Source organism: Heptranchias perlo, chromosome 14, assembly GCF_035084215.1.
Source record: "Heptranchias perlo isolate sHepPer1 chromosome 14, sHepPer1.hap1, whole genome shotgun sequence".
NCBI lineage: Eukaryota > Metazoa > Chordata > Chondrichthyes > Hexanchiformes > Hexanchidae > Heptranchias > Heptranchias perlo.
Genome location: NC_090338.1, coordinates 58,810,362 through 58,818,690, shown reverse-complemented (window position 1 = coordinate 58,818,690; position 8,329 = coordinate 58,810,362). Strand labels below are relative to the sequence as shown.

Below are 8,329 nucleotides of genomic sequence, written 5' to 3'. Positions count from 1 at the left end.
CATGCTGTGTTGTGCAATCTATGTGCTTTGTACTGTGTAACACCTGCTTTGGGCTGTATCTGACTGTGCAAGTGCATGCTATATATCGAATGCTATTGTGGCTGGATACTGCAGTTTGTATACTGCAAAAAATATAATGTGTGTTTGCTGCATAATGCAGGCTGCGTATTGCAAATTCATTGTGCTGCAAATCGCCACCGACAGGTCTGTTTAACGGTAATAGGCCAATGTTACTCTTTGGGGGTGTCTTTGAGCGCTCAGTTCCTGAATTAGTCTGCTGTGAAAACTGCACTTAAAAGGCATGTCATGAAAGGCCTCAGATTGTGACACAGTCTGTAACTCAGTCCCAGTCATAAAAGCATAGCAACCTACAGTACAGAAATGGGCCATTCGGCCCATCAAGTCTGCATCAACATTTTTCTCTTCATGAGCCATCTATTCTAACCCCATCTCTCCTGCTGGCTCCCCATCTTTTGTTTATTTTCATGCTACTGTTCAATTTGCTTTATAAGGAGTTTATGGACTGTGCGTCACCACTGTTTGTGACATAGAATTCCACATTATAACCATCCTCTGTGTAAAGAATTTCTTCTAACCTAATCTTTAATTTTTTTTGTGATTATCTTAAATTCATGCCTGTCCCACCAACCAGTGAAAGGTATTTACCTTATCACTAGTTACCTGATCACAACCCTTCATAAACTTGAATATCTCTGTCAGGTCACCCCCTAACCTTCTCAGCTCTGGTGAAAAAGCCTTAACTTCTCAAGTTTCTCGTTATACCTTTAATTCTTCATCCTTGCTAACATCCTAGAGAATCTACATTGCACCTTTTCCATTGCTCCCTGAACTCACATCTTTCTCTAGTTTCTCTCCTCTCTCCCCTAGTGCCCTCTCCGAGCTCATCTTGACCATGAAACCCACCTCCTGTTCTCTTGACCCTATTCCTGCTAAACTGCTGACCACCCAACTTCCCTTCCTGGCCCCCATGTTTGCTGATTTTGTTAACTGTTTCATCTCCTCAGGTACTGTCCCCTCCCCTTCAAATCTGCCATCATCACACCCGTCCTCAAAAAACCCACCCTTGACCACTCTGTCCTTGCAAACTATCTCCCCATCTCCAACCTCCCTTTCCTCTCCAGAGTCCTTGAACGCGATGTTGCCTCCCAAATCCGTGCCCATCTTTCCACAACTCCATGTTTGAATCCCTCCAATCAGGTTTCCACCCCTGCCACAGTACTGAAACAGCCCTTATCAAAGTCACAAATGACATCCTATGTGACTGTGACGATGGTAAACTATCCCTCCTCATCCTCTCGATCTGTCTGCATCCTTTGACATGGTTGACCACACCAACCTCCTCCAAAGTCTCTCCTCCGTCGTCCAGCTGGGTGGGACTGCGCTCGTCTGGTTGCATTCTTGTCGATCCAGTCGTAGCCAGAGAATCACCTGCAATGGCTTCTCTTCCAGCTCCCGCACTGTTCCCTCTGGAGTCCCCCAAGGATCTATCCTTGGCCTCCTCCTATTTCTCATCTACCTGCTGCCCCTCAGCGGCATCATCCGAAAACATAGGATTCCACATGTACGCTGATGACACCCAGCATTACCTCACAACCACCTCCCTCGACCCCGCCACTGTCTGTCATTTGTCGCATTGCTTGTCCGACATCCAGTACTGGATGAGTAAAACTTTCCTCCAATATTGGGAAGACCGAAGCCATTGTCTTTGGCCCCCACTGCAAACTCTGTTTCCTAGCCACTGACTCCATCCCTCTCCCTGGCCACTGTCTGAGGCTAAACCAGCCTGTTCGCAACCTTGGCCTCCTATTTGACCCTGAGATGAGCTTCTGACCACATATCTGCTCCATCACCAAAACCGCCTACTTCCACCTCCGTAACATCGCCTCAGCTCATCTGCTGCTGAAACCCTCATCAATGCCCTTGTTACCTCCCATCTTCTACCCTCCATAAACTTGAGCTCATTCAAAACTCTGGTGCCCGCATCCTAACTCGCACCAAGTCCCATTCTCCCATCATCCCTGTGCTCGCTGACCATTGGCTCCCGGTCCGGGAACTCCTCGATTTTAAAATTCTCATCCTTGTTTTCAAATCCCTTCGTGGCCTCGCCCTTCCCTATCTCTGTAACCTCCTCCTACAACCCTCCGAGATCTCTGTGCTCCTCCATTCTGGCCTCTTGCACATCCCTGATTTTAATTGCTCCACTGTGCCTTAGGCCCTAGGCTCTGGAATTCCCTCCCTGAACCTCTCCGCCTCTCTACCTCTCCGCCTCTCTACCTCTCCTCCCTTAAGATGCTCCTTAAAACCTACCTCTTTGACCAAGCTTTTGGTCATCTGTCCTAATATCTCATGTGGCTCGGTGTGAAACTTTGTTTGATAACACTCCTGTGAAGTGCCTTGGGACATTTTACTACATTAAAGGTGCTATATAAATGCAAGTTTGTTGTTGCTTTTATATCCTTCCTATATTAGGATGTCCAAAACTGTATGCAAACTACTGCACGCTGTCATCCGTTGTACACTCAGCCACCAGTGCCTTAGGATTCTGATATAGCTTGTAAGTAATTCGTTATGAGAAGTGGTTTCAACATTTCAACATTGTAAGCTGCTTTATGAATATAAGTTTGATTTTATTCATCTATACATGGGTTATCATCAGTGAACCAGTAGTTCACTCCCATCAACTGAAATATTTACTATCTTCAATATTTTTGTCGCAAATCTTTAGTTTTGTGATGATTCCCATTTGTACTAATGTCATTCTGCTGATATTTTTCTGCTATTGTCGATATGCAGCCCCTTGTAGATGAGTGTTTCTGAGTGAAAGTTTAGTGAGTAAGGAAGAGTGTGTTTAGTGTTTGTGAACATTTTTGAGTATGTGTGCCAGTAAGTGTTAATGTGTGTCTGAGCATTTAGTGGGTGTCCGTGCATGAGAATGAGTGTTCTAAGTGTTTTGTGTGCATTTGTGAGTGTGCTTGTTTTCATGAATGCTGGTGAGTGTGGCTGAGTTTAAGTGAGTGTGTTTGTAAGTGTGAATATTTTGCTTGAATGTGTCTGTACACGATTACATGCTGAGAATGTTGTGTGGTCAGCGAACGTTGCGTGTAATTAAGTGTCCTGTCTCTTTAAAAACCAGCCCTGTGCTGAACAGCTTTTCCAGCAGAGTTGAATTGTGTCCCGTACCTTAGCTGACACAAGCTGTGTGTCCTATCTAGTGAAGTGAAATTGAGTGTCGTGTTTCATTAAGGCACGCTGCATAGTAATGAGCAGGTTGTCTACTTCAATTAGGTGAAATTGAGTATCCTGTTTCTTTAAGGATCCAACCCCGTGCTGTTTGAATTGTCCAGTCCCTCTTTTGCAGCTGCCCCGTTCCGGCTCTCTATTGCATTGATAAAAGTGAGATTAGCGCTGGCTCTGCTTTCACAGCGTGTCAGTGTGAGAGCGAGATAGTCTGCAGTCTTAAACCCGGACAGAAAGGAGTGCAGTCTATCCGAGTGAGTGCATCAGTCCAAACCTTTATAGAAAGGAATGCATCTACCCGAGTGAGTGCATCCAGTCTAAACTCGGACAGAAAGAAGTACATCTACCCGAGTGAGTGTATCCAGTCTAAACTCGGACAGAAAGAAGTGCATCTACCCGAGTGAGTGTATCCAGTCTAAACTCGGACAGAAAGAAGTGCATCTACCCGAGTGAGTGTATCCAAACTAGGATAGCGGGGCAGTCTGTCTGGCGGCTCCGCTTAAAGCAAAGGCTTATCAGCAACACCGCAACCTATCCGCAGACGGACACTGAGCAGCAGGGAGTAGTGCCAGTAAAATATGGTGAGATCTGGGGAAGGGCTGCCTTTTCGATATCGGTAGGACGTTGATCTGTGTCCTTGGTGGTGTATTTACTGCTGCGGTTGTGTAGACTTGTAAAAGAATGTTTCGAGTCTGGGTCTGTCGGTTTGGGATGGGGGTGGGAGGTAGTAGAAGTAGTTGGGCTTCTGTTTCATTAAATGTGAGTGGTTATCCTCAAGTTACCCCTCTCTGTGTAGGTGTGTGTCTGCCTCACATATATTAAAACGTGCACTTTATACAATGCACTTGCCCAAGTCAGTGGGCCATGATGGAAACTGACCTGTGCTGCCACTTCAAATCTGGGATCGTGCACTATCCTGAAGATAGAGGCAGGATCCTGATCTGAAGGGGTGGGTGGGTGGGTGGGTGGGGGGATGTAGAGCACACATCAGCTTTGGGATTGTGTCCAAGACTAGTGTCAAAATAACAACTTTGAGGGGAGGGGGTGGAAAAATGTGCTGTCATTTTTGTAACTGTTTCAGTGTTGACTGCTCCATTGTTTCTTTTTAAATCCTGCACAATCCTAAATTAACCAGGTTTCTATTTGGTGAAGTCGAGTATTACAGTTGGAATTTTTTTTGGTTTCTCACACACGTGATTAGAGTGAATGTCTGATCTTTGAATGAGTGTTTAAGCTGCTTTATGTTGTCCAAGACCTGTGGCGCTGGCTTCCTACACATGGGACTTTTGCAGTAGGCTGTTGTCCAAAAGTAAAGACTTGGCCTTGGTGAATCACCTCCTGTTGACTTTCACTCCGCTGCACAAGAACTGCCTGTCAGGGTTCGGCATCACTGATACGAGTCTTGGTGTGATTTAAGAGCGGCCTTAGTCGATCTTAGCTGGGGCAGCAGGTGAGGTCCTACAGCCAGCCCCTGATTGCTCATCTCAGTCCTAAATGGCTGCCTCCTTATCCTGAGACGATGCCCTCTTGTTATAGACTATCCAGCCAGGGGAAATAGCCTCTCCGGATCGATCCTGTCAAGCCCTCTCAGAATCTTATGCTTCAATGAGATCACCCCTCATTCTTCTAAATTCCAGAGCATGTAGGCCCATTCTATTCAATCTCCCCTCATAGAACGAGCCTCTCGTCCCAGGAATCAATCTAGTGAACCTTCATTGCACCGCCCCTAAGGCAAGTATATCCTTCCCTAGGTAAGGAGACCAAAACTACACAGTACTCTGTGTGGTCTCACCAAAGTGCTGTACAATTGCAGCAAGCCTTCTTACTCTTATACTCCAACCCCCTTGCAATAAAGGCCAACATACTATTTGCCTTCCTAATTGCTTGCTGGACCTGCATGTTAACTTTGTGTATACCTAAGACCAGGTCATTAATATATATCAAAAAGAGCAGTGGTCCTAATACCGAACACTAGGGAACACCACTGTATATTTTCCTCTAGTCTGGAAAAACAACCATTTACCACTACTGTCTGCTTTCCGTCCCTTAGCCAATTTCGTATCCATGCTGCCACTGACCCTTAATCCCATGGACTTTAATTTTGCTAACAAGTCTATTTTGTGGTCAAACGCTTTTTGAAAGTCCAGATACAAAACATCAACCGCACTACCCTCATCAACCCTCTCTGTTAATTCATCAAAGAACTCAATCAAGTTAGTCAAACATGATTAACTTTTGTGAACACTTTTACAACACCAAGTTATAGTCCAACAAATTTATTTTAAATTCCACAAGCTTTCAGAGGCTTCCTCCTTCCTCAGGTCCACACCGTTCACCTGAGGAAGGAGGGAGCCTCTGAAAGCTTGTGGAATTTAAAATAAATTTGTTGGACTATAACTTGGTGTTGTAAAATTGTTTACAATTGTCAACCCCAGTCCATCACCGGCATCTCCACATCATGATTAACTTTAACAAATCTGTATTGACTTTCATTTATTAGCCCATACTTTCCAAGTATTAATTTTGTCCTGGATTGTTGTCTCTAAAAGTTACCCCAACACTGTTAGGCTGAGTGGCATGTTATTGCTGGGTTTCTCCCCCTCCTTTTTTGAACAGGGATGTAACATTTCCAGTCCCCTGGCACCCCTCCCATATCTAAGGAGGATTGGAAGATTGTGGCCAGAGTCTCTGCAATTTCCACCCTTACTTCCCTCTAACCTAGGATGCATCCCATCTGGACTGGATGACTTTCGTACTTTGGGTACTGCCAACATTTTAAGTACCTCCTTTATCTATTTTTATCCTCTTCAATATTACTACTACTGCCTCATTTACTGTTGCAATGGCAGAATCCTCTTCTCCAGTGGCTGGTCTCCTTTTCTTCTTTTCCCCCCCCGGGCTCACTCATTCATGCCAGCATAAGCGATCTCCATTTGGCTGTAACGTACAATCTGTACCCTCGGACCAATTTCTACATCATTTTGTGATTGAGGTATTAATTACTGGTCATGTTAACTCAATCTTGGAAAATATTTCAAATGGTTGGGCCTCCAGTTAGTACTTTGTGAAAATACTGATCTAGTACTTCCCTTTTCTCTGTAAAAGAACCACAATTAACGAGCATCATTGACTTGTCCCAGAGTTGCACAGTCTACACTCAGTATGTAGTAGGTTTAAGGCATTTGCTCCTGTCTGTGATAGTGATCTTTGTAGCTGGTAATGGAACACGAGTATAGGGATGGTGCTAGTTTTGTCTGGGATGTAGCCTTGCGTGCCTGACCACTGCTGTGTAAACACTTCTTGGGCTCGTGTTTTTAACAGTAACATTTAGAAATTGGCAGGCAGTGAGTAATTCAGTAACGAATAGCGGACAGTGAGTGATTGAGCTGCTGTTAACAGTTCTCTGAAGCGCGTCTGAGCCTGTCTCGATACACCTCTCTGTTCTCTGAATCTGGCATGTTTGGATGAATTTGTTATTGGGTTTTTCTTTCTAAATTCACTGCATTCTTTTAGTGCAGTCTCCCAGCCTCTTAGGAAAATTTTGAGAAACAAAAAATAGAATGAACAAAACAGTTCATGACATGTCCATTCCATTGGATTGCATCCTTGTGATTCACTGAAAGTTGTCCAGTGTAATAGAGAGGTTTGATTGGTTTATGTTCCACAGTGGCTGTCGGTGTGATCTGTATTGTGTGGTGATTGCCCTAAAGAATTATCAAGTGAGTTATACACTGTAATCGAATGGACAAGGTTTAAATGGTGTGTATGTATAAAGTAGAGGAAATGGTGGAAGGTGAGAGTTACTGGCTGTAATATAATCTAGGATTTCAAATGGTTTTCATTCTTTGCTGTAAGTCCCTTTATCCATAACCATGGGATTCTCAATCTACTGGATGACCCTCTGTGACACTTATGGTTTGATCTTGCTCTTCGATCTAATACTAACAACTTGTATTTATATAGCACTTTTTTAAACGAAGAAAAACACCCTAAGATGCCTTACAGGAGGGAGGAGGGAGGAACCAATGCTGAGCCACAGTGGGAGAAGTTTTGGAGAGGTGGGTTTTAAGAAGGCTTTTAAAGGCAGGGGGTGAAGTGTTTTTGGGGAGGGAGCTCCAAGCAGTAGGGCTGACAAGGCGGATGGTTCTGCCACCTGGTATGAAGGGAAACGTGGATGCACAGCAGGCTAGAGTCAGAGGACTGAATGGTGTAGGAGAGGACATAGGCTGGAGGAGGTTGTCAAAGTACTGTTGGGTGTGCCCATGCAGGGATATGAAGATAGGGATGAGGTTTTTAAATGTGGGATAGGATATGGGAAGAGTTTTGGACAAATTGGAGTTTCTGGAGAATGTTGGCGGTTATCATAGGTGGGCTGCAATTTGGTATCTGCCTGGGGCAGCCTAAGAAAATGGGGAAACCATTTATAGAGCATTTTAAATGGACCAGGTTGCAAAATTAGCATGTCTAGTAAGGCCCTTTTATGAATATTTATAGATATGTACAGTTTGACAGCACACTGGAATAGTGTACTATGTGGTGTCAAACCCAAGCCATGAGGCTGTTTCCTCCCAACTATTTCACACCACTCCCCTTAGTCAGATCAGGCCCCAATTCTGAAGTTCTACTGCAACTTCAGTGTTGAGAAGTGGAAATTGGTTTGCAGTGACACTAAGATTACAGTATAAACCCAACTATTAATGTATAGTAATTGAGGAAGAGTCCACAATCCATTGGTGAGGTCAGTGAGTTGTGTCCAGTAAGGGAAGCTGCTGTGATACCCTTTTTTGCATTCTATTGTAGGATTACTCTTGGAGAGGGATGCTACAAGTTGCTATTGAAGCTGAGCCAACACAACAGGAATAAGAGAAATGCTTGAAGATGGAAGATTTAAAGGGTGCATAAAAGAAGAGGGAAATGGGGTTAGAATAGGTAGATCAGTTGGGGGAGCAGGCGCAGGCACAATGGGCAGGATTGACGACTCTTCACATGTTCAGCTATACTCTGATCCCTCCATCGTGTGTCCATTTCCCTGGGACTTCAGATTTTAAAAAATTTACATTAGAGGCTATAT

General features: G+C 44.4%; 1 protein-coding gene across 2 annotated transcripts in view; it reads left to right on the top strand.

Annotated features, from left to right (window-relative positions):
* Positions 1–3,422: 3,422 nt before the first annotated feature.
* The window catches only part of n4bp3 (NEDD4 binding protein 3), a 111,296-nt gene continuing 106,389 nt past the window's right edge, over positions 3,423–8,329 (top strand). The window contains exon 1 of one of the 2 annotated variants that reach the window (XM_067996472.1): positions 3,423–3,707. The gene's annotated coding sequence lies outside the window, so the exon portion shown is untranslated. Of the gene's footprint in view, positions 3,840–8,329 lie in introns of both variants that reach the window. The other variant, XM_067996471.1, reaches the window with a different exon arrangement.